Consider the following 14,940-nt stretch of genomic DNA (forward strand, 5'->3'; position numbering starts at 1 on the left):
TCACTGATTAATAAAGTCATCTGGAATGGCAAAGAAAGCCTTCTTGCAGGACTCCCAGAGTTCATCAAGATTCTTTGGATTTATGCATCCTCCATCTTACCCCAGACATGCTCAATAATGTTCATATATGGCGACTGGGCTAGCCAATTCTGGAGCACCTTGACCTTCTTTGCTTTTCTCCACTTTGATGTGGAGGCTGAAGTATGAGAAGGAGCACTATCCTGCTGAAGAATTTGCCCTCTCCTGTGGTTTGTAATGTAATGGGCAGCACAAATGTCTCGATACCTCAGGCTGTTGATGTTGCCATCCACTCTGCAGATCTCTCGCACGCCCCCATACTGAATGAAACCCCAAACCATGACTTTTCCTACACCAAACTTGACTGATTTCTGCAAGAATCTTGGGTTCATGTGGGTTCCAGTGGGACTCCTGCAGTATTGGTGATGATTGGGATGTGCTCAGATGATTCATCTGAAAAATACACCGCCTGCCGCTTTTTTAAATGATCAACTAGAAGTCAAGTTATTATTTGTTGCTCTTACAACTGAGATCAACGACAAGACTTTTTCAGGTAGTCTGTATTTTGTGCAGCTCTACCAAGTAGGGTTGTCAAAAGTATTAAGTTTGGTACAAACGTTACTTTTGCGCTAGCAATTGAGCATTGTTAGAGGTTTTTAAAAAATCCGTATAGATTAGTACAGAACTTGACACTTTTGACCTGTTATAAAGATGTGTTTTCATTTAATCCAAACACAAGTGGATGAAACTGCATGAGAAATGCTCCAAAACATTTATGATCACTTCCAGAGCAAGTCAAAAAACCTATTCAGTCAGATTACTGATCATAGTCTAAACATCTATCAAATACACTCAAAAATAGAGCCGCTTGATTACGGGAAAAATCAAAAGTATTGATTACTTTGCTCAATATTGTAATCACATTTATTTATAATGATTATTTCCATATTTTTGACATATTTGAGTACAGACTCCAAGTATAGTCCATAAGAATTAACTTAATTGTTTTCTTAAAGCTACAAAAGTCTACATTCTGATTATATTCTGATACCTCACATAATCAGCAGATAAGCACCAATATAAGTGTTCAACAAGTTAACCAAACTGATCTTCAAACTGTCAGCTGATCTAGTCTCTAAACACTGAAAGTGTGAGCAAACAACATCAATTCTAAACCAATCAGCAGAGGAGGCTCCAAACAAAAGCGATTTTAAACAGATAATGTACTGTAGTGTATCGTGTACAATGAACAGCCTGTCATTCACAACAACACAACGTCAAATGCATTCATTTGCTCTCAAGGTTACAGTGGTCAGCAGCACGTGTGTTCAAACTACTTCTTTAGAATGAGCTGAAACCCAATCCATGAGATTTGTGGTGACAGCTTACTTGTTTTATATTCAATCCACTTAAATGTGTCAAAACCAATGAACTTAATTGATTTGTGTTGAGACAAGGTAAGTAAATGGTGTGGAACCCTGTGTTTTTTACAGCGCACACTTATGTTTTACATGCATTTAACCTTCTCACTGGTAAGTTTAGAATATCTCTATGGGGTTTTATTTTTAACCGCTTTAGAACTTTGCATTGTATTCTATTCTTTAGTTTCTATGGCAACATATGAAGCTGCATTCTAAATTCTGTCCATTCTAAATACCATAGTAAAGTCTAGAAGGGATACAGCTGAGAATACACTCATCAATATAGCATCATTTGTGTGACACTGTACAACAATTATTAATATTTTACATTACTGTGAGGGTTGGGTTTAGAGTTGGGGTGGGGATAGATATTAATAAAATACAATTGAATGGGTAATTTAATAAATAATATGAATACTTGATATGATTACGGATTTTACATTACTGTGAGGGTTGGGTTTTGAGTTGGGATGGGGTGGGGATAGACGCTAATAAAATACAATTTAATAAATAATATGCAATAATGCTTGATATAATTATAGTTTTAACATTATTTTGAGGGTTGGGATGAGGATAGATGTCAATAAAATACAATTTAATGGGTAATTTAATAAATAATATGAATAATACTTGGTATCATTACTGTTTTTGAGGGTTAGGATGGGGATAGATGTCAATAAAATAAAATTTAATGGGTAATTTAATAAATAATATGAATAATACTTGGTATCATTACTGTTTTTGAGGGTTAGGATAGGGATAGATGTCAATGAAATAAAATTTAATGGGTAATTTAATAAATAACATGAATAATACTTGGTGTAATTACTTTTTTTACGTTACTGTGAGGGTTGAGATAGGGTAGATGTAAAAAAAATACAATTGAATGGGTTATTTAATAAATAATACGAATAATACTTGGTGTAATTACTGTTTTTATGTTACTGTGAAGGTAGAGGTGGGAATAGATGTTAATAAAATACAATTTAATGGCTAATTTATTAAACAATTTGAATAATACTTGGTATAATTACTGTTTTTGATCAATTAATGCTTGATCCCACCCTGAAGGACGTCAAAACAAGAGGTATGGGGGGGGGGGTCAGTCCTTCAAATAGTGAGAAATAGTTTGCTTTCATATGCATCTTATTTATAATTAAAATAACAGATAATATAAATATACCTCTGGCCACCTATATAGTTCATACCATTGTGAACGCAAAATCGTGCCAATCAGTCTATGCAAGACCAAAAAAATAATTGAAAATTCAGAAACCGGCAGATCTAGATCACCGATAGACACTGTACGTGTTCAAAAGACACTTTTCTTGTGAAATAACTGTTGGTTTCTACATATAGCCTAAACATAAAGTAAAATTGCTGCACAGTTTGTATAGTTTGACCTCGGTAACCTCTGAAATAGCAAATCAGAGTATACTGTAGGGTCAAAATACACTCAATATTCCTCAAAACACTGAAAACTTAAATAGGTTTTATTAATAAATTAGATGTAACTGAATTACATACATGTATATGATTAACTGAAGCTTGTATTACACAAACTAACATTGCTGAAAAAGCCGTATCGCTAACTTCAACCATAAATATATATCATTAACTTCTGGTTGAAGCTTTTATGTTATATTAGTAGACTGCCTGCCTAATATCTGCAATTCTGCTCCTTCAACAGATATTTAACTGACTATAAGAAACTTTGCAAGTACATGTCAACATACACTACCCATAACCCTAACCTAACAGTCTACTTTTAATCTAATGAGAGTTAGTTGGCATATAGATGAAATGCAACCTAAATTCTAGAAAATGCATTAAGGAGACCATCAAAATAAGGTGATGCCCTATTTTAAACATTATTTATATTATATTAATATTATTATAACTGCTAAGATCAATATTATTAGCTTAGTAAGACGTTATGTTCCATCATCATCGCAAAGACTAAATTAAATTAGCTACAAGAAATGAGCTATTAAAACTATTATGTTTTAAAAAGCGTTTTTTCCATTAAGCAGCACTTGTTAATATTTGAAAAAGAGAAAACTTTGGTGGGGAAATAGTATTAATATTTGTGTCTTCCACTATACTATTAATGCAGACTTAAAAACTATGTCTGACTCAATCTGCTACTTTCTATTTCTTTATGAATATTTATCAGTTTCCAAGTCTTTTCGGTGTCCATTTATTCAATAATAATCTCAAAACAATATGGATTTAAGATTGGACGTACTGCAAAAATCTGCTTAAATAATTGAGAAAATTCTAGATCACAAATACTTTAGAAATTACAAGTAACATTATAATACACTACAATGTTCTTCCAGTACAAAACAAGCACAATAATATAATAATATCACAATGTGATGAACAAGCAAAAAATTAAATGACTACAGTCTATTAACTACAGGCCCACAAAACTCAATTACAGCTACACGCACGCACGCACGCACGCACGAATCCCAATGCAGTGTCAGATCTGGCAGCCGATTGGCCGAAGGAGCCGGAAGTAAATGCATTCCAACTCACACAACATCTCAAACAACCAATAGAGACTCCTCAGATTCAACCAATCAGAATCTCAGTTCCTGATGAGGGCAGCCGTGATTGGATAAACAATGGTGTTTGTCTGGAAACAGCCCTATCAGCACGGTCACATGTGACAAACAAAGAGCCTCTTGTCAAAGGGGAGATTTTATACAGCACGAGCTGAAATTATAGGTCTGATCTGAGGTCAGTGTTTAAACCATGACTAATAAAGCCTGCAAATTAAGTTTAGTGACGTAATAGAGGAACATTTTTGGTTCATCTGAGTACTTTTTGGTCAATAATAAAATGATTTTTGGTCATATTTTTAATAATCTGATTTATTTTTCTATTTTTAAATGGGATAGATGATAAAGGTTCTTCATGGAATTAAATATCTGTATATTAGACTATTCGCAATAGCCTAGTGGTTAGCGCGCTGACATATGGTGCAGTAGCACATCAGGGCGTCCTGAGTTCGATTCCCCAGCTCGAGGACATTTCCCTACCCTACCCTCCTCTCCAACTTTGCTTCCTGTCTCATAACTGTCCTATCTAATAAAGGCAAAAAAAATGCCAAATATAAATCTTTAAAATAAAAAACACACACAGTACAGTACATTCTTCCCTCTGGCATGGTGTCCACATCTAAATCTCTGATTAGCCATTGTGACCAGGGCTTGACATTGACTTGTTTGATCACCATGAAGCCACTGTGGCTAGTAGTTTTCCAACATTAGTAGCCACTCGTCATTTTCACTAGCTACAATTTTGTTGTTGGGAAAATATATTTTACATGCATAAAATTTGACTTTGGCATACTAAAATGACTTGATTTTGTGTTTTGTCCACATGCCTCCTCATTCATTTCACTTGTGTGTGTGTATGAGCTTACTCAATGAGCACGAGCAAATGGGTTGTGCTGTCATAGTGTCGCATTGCATTTAGGCGGTTTCTCAATATGCGTTCTTCAGCGGTCTTGCGTACTCGTGTAACGTCATCATCAGCTGCCAAAGTTCAGTTCCAATACTCAGGACCGCAAGAACAGAGGACGCGTGAAACTTCTCCGATTATTCTTGATATCGAGGACACACCAATGCAGACTTGAGCGACGATCTTGCTCTAGAAGTCCCAGAAGTCATTGCGACTGGAGGTGGGAAGCATTTTATTTAGATTGATTATTAAAGTTCAGAGATGTCACTTATTTACCTCAGGAGTTTCCCTAAATGAAACCGTGAAAGTAAACATTACCATGGACATCTTAACAAAGGAATAAACAGATTAAGGGTGTTTGTTTTCTGAAATTCATATTAAAATCTGTTTTATTGTTTATATTGCCCAACGTATATTTATAATTTACATTTACATTTAGTCATTTAGCAGACGCTTTTATCCAAAGCGACTTACAAATGAGGACAAGGAAGCAATTTACACAACTATAAGAGCAGCAGTGAACAAGCGCTATAGACAAGTTTCAGGTGTGTAAAAGTCTAAAAGTCTAAAGTCTAATGTTTTATCGTTGTATGAATGCTGTAATGTTTAAATCGTTTTCCCATGTAAAACATGTGAAGGTCACGTGACCATCAGGAAGAACGCAGCATCTCATTTCTCAGAGGATGCGTTCTCTGTTTTCGCGGTCTCCCGAGTTCGTTCTTCCGAGGACACCTGGCAAAACCAGTCTTCACAAGAACGCAAGTCCGTGCTCTGCGTTCTTGGAATTGAGAAACAGCCATTGTTTTTATTTCACATGACTTTTCAGGGCTCAACACTAAGAATTGACCAAATTTTTCTGTAGTCACACCAAAAATAAAAAATAAACAACTGTTAACCCAAAATAATTGTAAGCAAAAGAAAGCAGGTGAAAAACATACAGTGTGCGCTAATGAAAGGGTGATCACGTGAAAGACTAAAGCGAAAGCAACATGCTGCTTACAAAAAGACCTTACAAAAGTCTGGAGCCTTTGATTGCAGCAGGATTGTGGGTGCACGAGCGTTGCTTTTTCTCCAGTCTATTTAAAACCAAACCGCACCAGTTACGTTTCCAGGCATGGGTGCTTCACGCAATTATTAAAAACATAAACGTTCTTTTCCCACTGAAACTTCTCTGAAAAGGTTTTATTTAGGCTTATGATGAAATGAAATATTGTTGTTGAGATTACTTGCTAAAGCTTTTATCAGGATACGCTGCATTGTTGTGTCTATCTTTAACTATTAGGACACTTCAAAACAAATTGGGAACTTTTCAAGTTCAAAAGAGACTTACATTTTTTAATTAAAGTTGCAGTATGTAAGTTTGACACTCAGTGGTTGAACTATGTATTCCACGCCTGGATCAAAAATAATTTTTACTCTGCTCCTCCTCTGATGAGTCTATGCAATCACAGGTTGCCAGACTGACATGAGTGTGCCTGACTTTTGAGCCTAAAGGTACATGAAAGAAGCAATATTTTCCATAATAAAAGGAGTTAAAATTTATATTTTAGAAACGGTTTCTATTACTCACAGGTGAACAACAGGATAAACAGAATGATCATCTCAGGCACACCTCATGTGCTTTATTCAATGTTAAATGCTCATAATGGGAGTTTGAATACCATTTTATACTGATATGCCATATACTGAAAGCAGCAGCAGATAGTTCACCTCAGATCTGGAAAATAAAATAAACCATCTGAAATTTAACTTTACAACTGTGCAAGCCAACACATATCAGTGATTCAGCATGTACATTTAATAATGTTAAACAGGTTTAATATGTATTAATTAGATTATAAACCTTACCATTTCGTTGAAGTGCAGTGAGTGCACTATTCTGTGATCTGAATGGCTGTATTTACATTTCTGTCGTGTTTCGTCTGGTGCAAACAGCTAAACTGCTTATCACTGCAAATCTTGTAAAGTAGTGTGTTGTTAGGACATGTGGTTACAATGTAACCTGCTCACCTAATGTTTACATTTGTAATATTTATATTATTTGCTAATTAATAACCCCCTCATGTGGAACTCTGAATCTGTGTCTCATTTCGGAGTCTGCTACTGTCCACCGGAGTCGCATTTTGGTCACAGGCGCATGCTGAGAGCCTTCCTGACTGAATGAATCAAATGCGCAGTTTTCCACCAAGTCAACCCGAGGTGCTGAAATATAATTGGCTAAACTGGCATTGGGAGGGGGTAAATGACCAAAACAAAGCCAGCGTTCTGGCACGTAACATACATACATTTTCAAAGCAGAATATCTGACTTCAGCATTGTTTTTCAGATAAACAAGAATGTTCACTTAGCATGTTTCTGAAATATCTGCAAACATATTATGGTATTTTTATGCTTTAGAAGAGTCAAAAACTTACATACAGCACCTTTAACTTTGTCAACCCGTCTTAAATATCCAAGAAATGTACATTGTATGAATGTAAATAAATGTGTCAAATGCTCAGAAAGCACTGATAACAATCCAGGAAGATTATTTACATTTCAGAGCATCTGGAGATATGAAATATTGAGACATCAAGTCTGACCATCTAGACAAAGATCTACCTCTAATTTACCTCCAAATTCATTTATGCAAAGTCTTCCTACCTGACTAAAAGACAATAAATCTATCATTTCATTCACTCTCACAGCTTGCTTATTATAGCCCTCTCAAGTAACCTCATCAGATCTGACAACCCAGCCATCGTGCATTTAATCGTTTAATCTACAAACACACACTAAACCTGCCTTACTGCCACACACATACTTGTTTTGGAGGTTTTTATACTATAAAAAAATGCTTATTATATGGCCATTCCCTAACATCAGGGTTAGGGATGGGTACCGAAACTCGGTACTTTATCTGTATTAGTGCTAAAAGACAGAAGTATCTATAAGCTCTGACGTTAATGGTTCTGTTATTGGTACTAGAGAATTATTGCTGAATAAACATTGCTTACAGTTGCATAATTTAACTGACCAACCTTTTCTAATTTGCCATATTCCATGTTCGTCTGCAGTTGGCAATCTCACATGGGAAATGATCATGTTTCCGGCGAGCGCATCTTCACACTCAGTGGACACTCGCACTAAGCGCACACACATAGCTCACGACACAGACTTGCGCACACACAGCTCATAAGCTTGCGGAGTGACCCAAACGGGTTGTAGCTATTTCCCGAGTGGACAGCGACAATGCCCATTGCAACAAACGCAACAAGTTGTTTTCTTGTATAAGCGGAAACGCAAGCAGACTAAGTGAAAGTATCTTCAAAAGTGCATTAACTGCAGAAAGACAAATGAAACGTTTTTGACTGCCTAGCTGCTAACGCTAACGTGACATCATTCACATCGTTATGCCAGCAGTCAATCACCTAAATTAGTATAATACAATGAAAACAGTATGTTTTTTCTGCAGTAGCCTAAATAAATCTTAAACATTAAAAATGCTTTTACATCAGCTGTATTTACAACTATAGCCTATGAATAGCCTAATAATAAACTATACTTATTAAGAAAGCTTATTTTTCCATTTCAAGTTTTAAAAACACAATTAACTCCCATAATAGTAAACTCATTTATATGAATGCGTTAATGAAAAATCATAAACATTATCTCATTTAACTGCATTTTGCAACTCAAAGAGGGTATTTTCAACTGCAGAGAGCACAATAAACCAAGACAGATCCCGACTTCTGCCAGAAAAGTCAAACAAGTTGATTTTTCTCCAGAAGAATGGTTAAAACCTGAGTTATTTTCCTTCAAACCATTTTACATTCTTTTACAGGAAAAAATAAAAATTGATTTGTTTTACAAATATTGGTTTTGTTTTATTTTACATTAAAAACATAATAATAAACAAAGTGCTGTTAATTCTGTTCAATTTGTTTTGTTTTTTCATAGAAATATATAAAAAACACTACAAAAAGTGCCGATAAGAGAACTGTTAAAGTACCGAACCGATAAGTGGTATCGATAAAAATAGTAATACAGTTAAAACCTTAGCAATACCCATCCCTAATCAGAGCCTAATTAGACAACGTGAGAGGATTCTGGCAACAAACAATTTGTGTCTGCGCCAAAAGCAACGCATCATGACAGAAACATTTAAATACCAGCCACTATCACTAGGTGATAATCTAATTATTACACATTTAACCTATTTAGGATTATTAAAAGTGTGTAGGCTGGTTTAGTTTGGTGGCCCTGGCCCAGTTCAGTTGGGCTTTGGCGTGGTACACTTGTAGTGTAAGTGCAAAGCGCGCCTGAGCCAGAAACTGAAGACGTGACGTCACTCTTAAGCAAGCGGCAACCTCCCGCTCTCCCTCGGGAAGCCAATACGGAAGTAACTGAAACTGCAGTTCATCAAAATTCCGCTAGTCCTGGCTCCATAATAGAGGAAATTTCAATTGAGCCCACTGCTGGAATGGCCAACTTTACAGCAGAAAAAAAGGTGTTTACAGCCTGGTACAAAGAACGATTTTGGTTCATATAGCTATTATTACCCTCCATGACAACTGTGAGGGGGGTGAATTTTTTTATAACTCATCCATTTCCTTTATATTAGGTTATATTAAGTTTGCATAATTAAGGGCGTGGCCACTTGAGTGACAGCTAGGTCTCGCTGGTCGCCGTCACTTCACCTCAGCTGATTCCAGCAGATTAGCCACTGATCTCTGCATATTTATCGTATTTTTCTTTTGTTTTATGTGGCTTTACACAGTCAGCTGCCTTTTGGACTTATTTCTTACAATTATCAGATGATATGGAATGCTGTGTGCACTTAATTGTGCTCACAAACCAATCACGTGGCCTCTGTTTGCCATGTGAGTAATGTTATATACTTATACACCATCTCTATAAATGTATTTGTTTTATTTAAGATCATTTATCATTAATGTTTTTCTTTAGACCCGTAAAGCACTCCAGAATGTGACAGATTGATTAGCTGTAGGCTCTAGATCAGTCATTTGAAGCATTGTCATACAGTGTTATGCCTGGATTTCATCAATAGTCTTGCATTTACTAACACACACTATATCTGAAGTGTTTGGAAGAATTTCGCGTTTTCCTCCTGTAGAAAAACGTCATAAGAGCAATGTTTAGTGGCTCAATGTGTTACAGCAGTGTTTTTAAAAGTCTAAACACTTTATTGATATAGTGAACAGCCAAGCACATGTGGTCAGAACACAAACGAGTCGCAGGTAATGAAGTATCAAGTGTTTCTCCCAAAGTAAAGTCTGTCTGCCAGGTCTAAGCAAAGTGCCAGCAGGTGTCTGTAGCTCCGCCCACTCTCCGCCTCTTTGCCCTTGTTTGGTATCCCGCCGTGGGTGCGATGACGCGCGAACTAAATGGCGACGGTTGGCTGCGCCTACTTATAGCTTCTTTTGCGCTCTTCAGAAACCTATGGGTGACGTCACGGATACTCCGTCCATATATTTTACAGTCTATGGTCTTAAGTGACTGTTTCATGTGGATTTACTAATCATTCTTACTCTTCAATGAACGCAAACTGTGGTAGTTTATTAAAGATGCAAACCCCTCACTAAAGCAATGTCCACTGTGCTGAGCGAGAGCACTTCTGTTCCTGTTAATCTGAACAGTGGCATCATTGAGCATGCTCCGGCTCGGAAGGTAAATGCAGTGTGAGTACAGGCTGAGGGGGAGGGAGGACAACTGCACTTTGGCACAGTTAAAGGCAACTGTACCTAGTGAGAGTACACCCAAAGTCACGTTAATCATCTGGTCTGTTTATGAGCTGACATACGAGCGATCTGGTGATGAATCGACTGATCTTCACGGCTTTAAAATGCTCTTCCTCATCTACAGTTTCTATCACTAACGGTTCCTGAGAAACTGATGTAATGTAAGATGCTCTCAGAGTGACACATGCTTGTGCAGACACGTCTCACTCCTCTCTCACACGTACCTTGAGAATTCCACTGATTTAAAATGACAGCTCAAATCATATGCATTCCAATTACATCACCAAAACAAACACAGACTACAAAACTTTGTTGATTTAAAGCAAAATCATGTTTATAGGGGTTTAAACACAGTTGTGTGGTAAGAGTGTGTGAATATAACCCGCCTCTACTGGTAATTTTTTTTTTGATTCTATTATTTAGGGTGCTTTCACATCTGTGGTTCAGTTCATTTGGTCCGGACCAAGGGCAACAAGTGATGTTTTGTAAACAAATTTCGGGAGGAGCACGCGCAGAAGTTTCAGTATCAAATACGTCATTGACAATTATTCTATTATCCAATCAGTTCTTGACCAAACCCCTATATATACCAAAGCTGTCTTACCTGCAGCATCTCACGACTTTAGCATCCCTCAACCAACCCGACACCTCACCTCTTAAGCATTACAATCCCGGGGGGAGCATACTGGGGCCAGGCTAGATACTTTGCTCGAATCCCAATTCCTCTGTTTCCTGATAAGGGGAATAACTCGAGTTGGGGTGTCTCCCCGAGCTCAGAGCCCTCTCCCCGGACAGCACGCCAAATACGCTTTATTCTGAAACTATTGCAAGTGTGAACTCGTGAAATGATACATTGTAGCATGTTCTTCCATCTTTGGGTCGTTTTCACACCACACTGATTGCTTTGGTCCGAACCAGTTGAAAAGAACCAAAATGCAGTCATCTGACAAAATCCACATCACTCATTGGCCAGATGTTATTGAATGTATTTTCAAAACTGCTTTTCGATTGGTCAGAATTAACGTGCGGGAAAATGCCAATGGAACTCTCGCAAGCAAACAAACCAGCAAACACAAAATGTCGCAATTTTACAATGGAGGTACGACTGCGCTGGCTGACTGTATCCCTGCTCACTGTATACTATTTAGTTTGTATACATCACTTTAGACAAGCTCTACATTTCGAGATTGCGCAGCTGCGGCTGAAAAAAATGTTTTAATGCTTTGCAAACGGCGAAGGTGCATCGCAAGTCACTTCAGGAGGAGTTAATTATTAATTAATTTAGCTAAACTGCAACATGATCATCTTCCGGAAATATTACCAACTATCCTCTCTCTCTGTGTTTAAAATCGACTATTGACTCTGCACTTTTCTGCATTGATGGATATAGTGACCGCACATGTATTCCTGACAAAGAGCTTGTGTTTGTGTGTATGGAAATGTACTATCCACCCTCCATGTTAAATTTGATCTAATCCGTGTCCTGAAACACACCTCCTCTCCTGGTTTCACTTCTCATACTGACGGAGGGAGCGATTCGTTTGTGAATGAATCCCTGTTATGAACGACGCGTTCACTTGCAGACAATAATACAAGCTTCTAGCAGCGCAGCTTCTCGTTGTCATATTTCTTTTGCATTGTTTGCTGATTTTATTCAATAAAACTAGCATAAGCTGAGTGTTTAGTGTGAGTTGGTGCTACTTTGCCTTATAGTGGATGCAGCAAGTGACTGTATTATCATCAATAACATTACCTGTTTAGCACAGAAGTTCATAACATACTAAAACGTAAAAAACTAAATCTTACCTATGAAATGTTCTGCCTTTGTGCTTTGTTTTCTCGTTACTACACCAGTAGACAACGCTAAAGTCCAGCATCTTCCCGTAATAACACTGTCTTGACTAATGCGGTTGAATGACACTTATCCTGCTAGCACTGTACAAATATGGCAGCGCTATTGACGCATGCTCAGGGTTCCTATGCGATATCTAGAGTATATATCTATGGTTTGGGCTACTTCTCAGAATTATGGGAGTTATCGGCCCGTCAAATTTTAATTAGACGAACATTTTTTTTTGTTTTATGCCTCACCCAGAATATAAAAACACATAAACACATTTAGATCATTTACTTCAATCAGACTTTCAACCGGCACAACAAAACATGTTTCTGAAGACGATCACCTACTGCACCTTTAAATAAACAAATATAAAACCAACTGTACCTGACCACATTGTACACAGTCAATTAAATAGTGCTAATGTTGTTTTGAAGTCACACTTACATGCTAATTCAGACCAAATATTCAAAGTAGTATGGAAAACAATATAGGAACCGTTAAGTGAACGAATGTGCGAATATAAAACCCAACTTTACCTCAAGACATTGTTTACAAATCAATGAAATAGTGCTAATGCTGTTTTGAAGTCACACTTGCATGCGATTTCAGGTCCAATATTCAAAGTAGTATGGAAAACAATATAGGAACCGTTAACTGAACGAATGTGCGAATATAAAACCCAACTTTCCCTCACGACATTGTTTACAAATCAATGAAATAGTGCTAATGTTGTTTTGAAGTCACACTTGCATGCTAATTCGGACTAATTATTCAAAGTAGTATAGAAAACAATATAGGAACCATTAACTGAACGAATGTGCGAATATAAAACCCAACTTTACCGCACGACATTGTTTACAATTCAATTAAATAGTGCTAATGTTGTTTTGAAGTCACACTTAGATGCTAATTCAGACCAAATATTCAAAGTAGTATGGAAAACAATATAGGAACCGTTAAGTGAACGAATGTGCGAATATAAAACCCAACTTTACCTCATGACATTGTTTACAAATCAATGAAATAGTGCTAATGTTGTTTTGAAGTCACACTTGCATGCGATTTCAGACCCAATTTCCAAAGTCGCGTGGTAAATAATATAAGGACCGTGTTACAATTAGATTGCTCAAAAAATGAACGAACGTACTAATATAAAACCAACTTAGCCTGAATGGAAGTAGCAGAGGAAAGAGATCAGGACTGTTTAACTGCATACAGACATCTGTGCGTGTGTGTGTGTGTGTGTGTGTGTGTGTGTGTGTGTGTGTGTGTGTGTGTTGTGTTGTGTGTTGTGTGTGTTTATGGCCCTGCCCGAGTCTGATGCAACCAGCGGAGAACGATATGATATCAAACCGGTAACACTGTGTCCAGAAGCGGTCAGCAAGAACAGCTCTGCATGAGACTGCAACAATTAACTCATCATGAGGATATTTATTCATCTATAAACACCAACGCATCCCAGATCACTTACTACTACTCACACATTCACAGAGGATTCTCCACAAAAACACAGCAGCATTGTGTCTTTATCGCTGTTCCCTATTTTGCTTTCCGCAGTGAAACAAAAACCCCACACCGACTCCGAGCTGTCAATCAGAGCGTCATCTGATCAAAGCGCCGACACATCACACAGACAGAATGTATCGAACAACAAAAGAAGATACAAAGTTGCATATCACACGAGTGTGTTCAGTGTGTCCATCCGGCCGCGCTCAGTAAACACACCCGAACAACCGGCCCGTACTCACCGGAGATCTGCGGTCGGGCCTGCGGGGATCGCCGGGAGTCCTGCGGGGTTAAATCCGCCCGGTCATGAGTGTTTCCCGCGGACAGAGAGGCGTCCGGGAGGGAGAGATTAGCCTGCGTCCCTCACACACAGACACATACACGCAGACTCGACTCGCAGAGATGAGAATGCAGGAATGTGACGTTTAGTCCGGTTTGCTGACAGGACACGCGCACGTGGCAACCGGGGATTGTGGGAAGTGGAGTTCCATAAGATGTTTATAAGGAATGCCATGCTGAATGGATTGTATGTTGTGTTGTAGTCTATTTTGTCCTTCGTTAAAGGGATTGTTCGCCCCAAAATTAAAATGTACACACCCTCAAGTTTTCCAAACTGCTATTGGCTGTAAATCTGTAACCATTGACTTCCTATTGGACTGATCTATAAATATACTTAGTTAAAATAGTTGGGTTAAAAATATCCCAACATATAACCCAACTATAGGTTATTATAGCACCTTCCTAACTATGGGTTATTTTAACCCAATTCATTGGGTTATTTTGATTAAATGTTATTTTTTCCATTCTAGTTTTACTATTGCTACTATTACAAGTACTAGTATTAATTTTATAATTATGACTGTGTAAATAAATAACATACAGTTTTCAAAAATATTGAAAATGCTTTACTTCCACTACATTTTAAGTTCCAGACACAGCG

General features: G+C 37.5%; 1 protein-coding gene across 1 annotated transcript in view; it reads right to left on the reverse strand.

Annotated features, from left to right (window-relative positions):
• Positions 1 to 14,417, reverse strand: part of ctif (CBP80/20-dependent translation initiation factor) — a 152,020-nt gene extending 137,603 nt beyond the window's left edge. The window contains exon 1 of the mRNA XM_056446694.1: positions 14,243 to 14,417. The gene's annotated coding sequence lies outside the window, so the exon portion shown is untranslated. The remainder of the gene's footprint in view (positions 1 to 14,242) is intronic.
• Positions 14,418 to 14,940: the final 523 nt, after the last annotated feature.

This window comes from Danio aesculapii, chromosome 21 (assembly GCF_903798145.1).
Source record: "Danio aesculapii chromosome 21, fDanAes4.1, whole genome shotgun sequence".
NCBI lineage: Eukaryota > Metazoa > Chordata > Actinopteri > Cypriniformes > Danionidae > Danio > Danio aesculapii.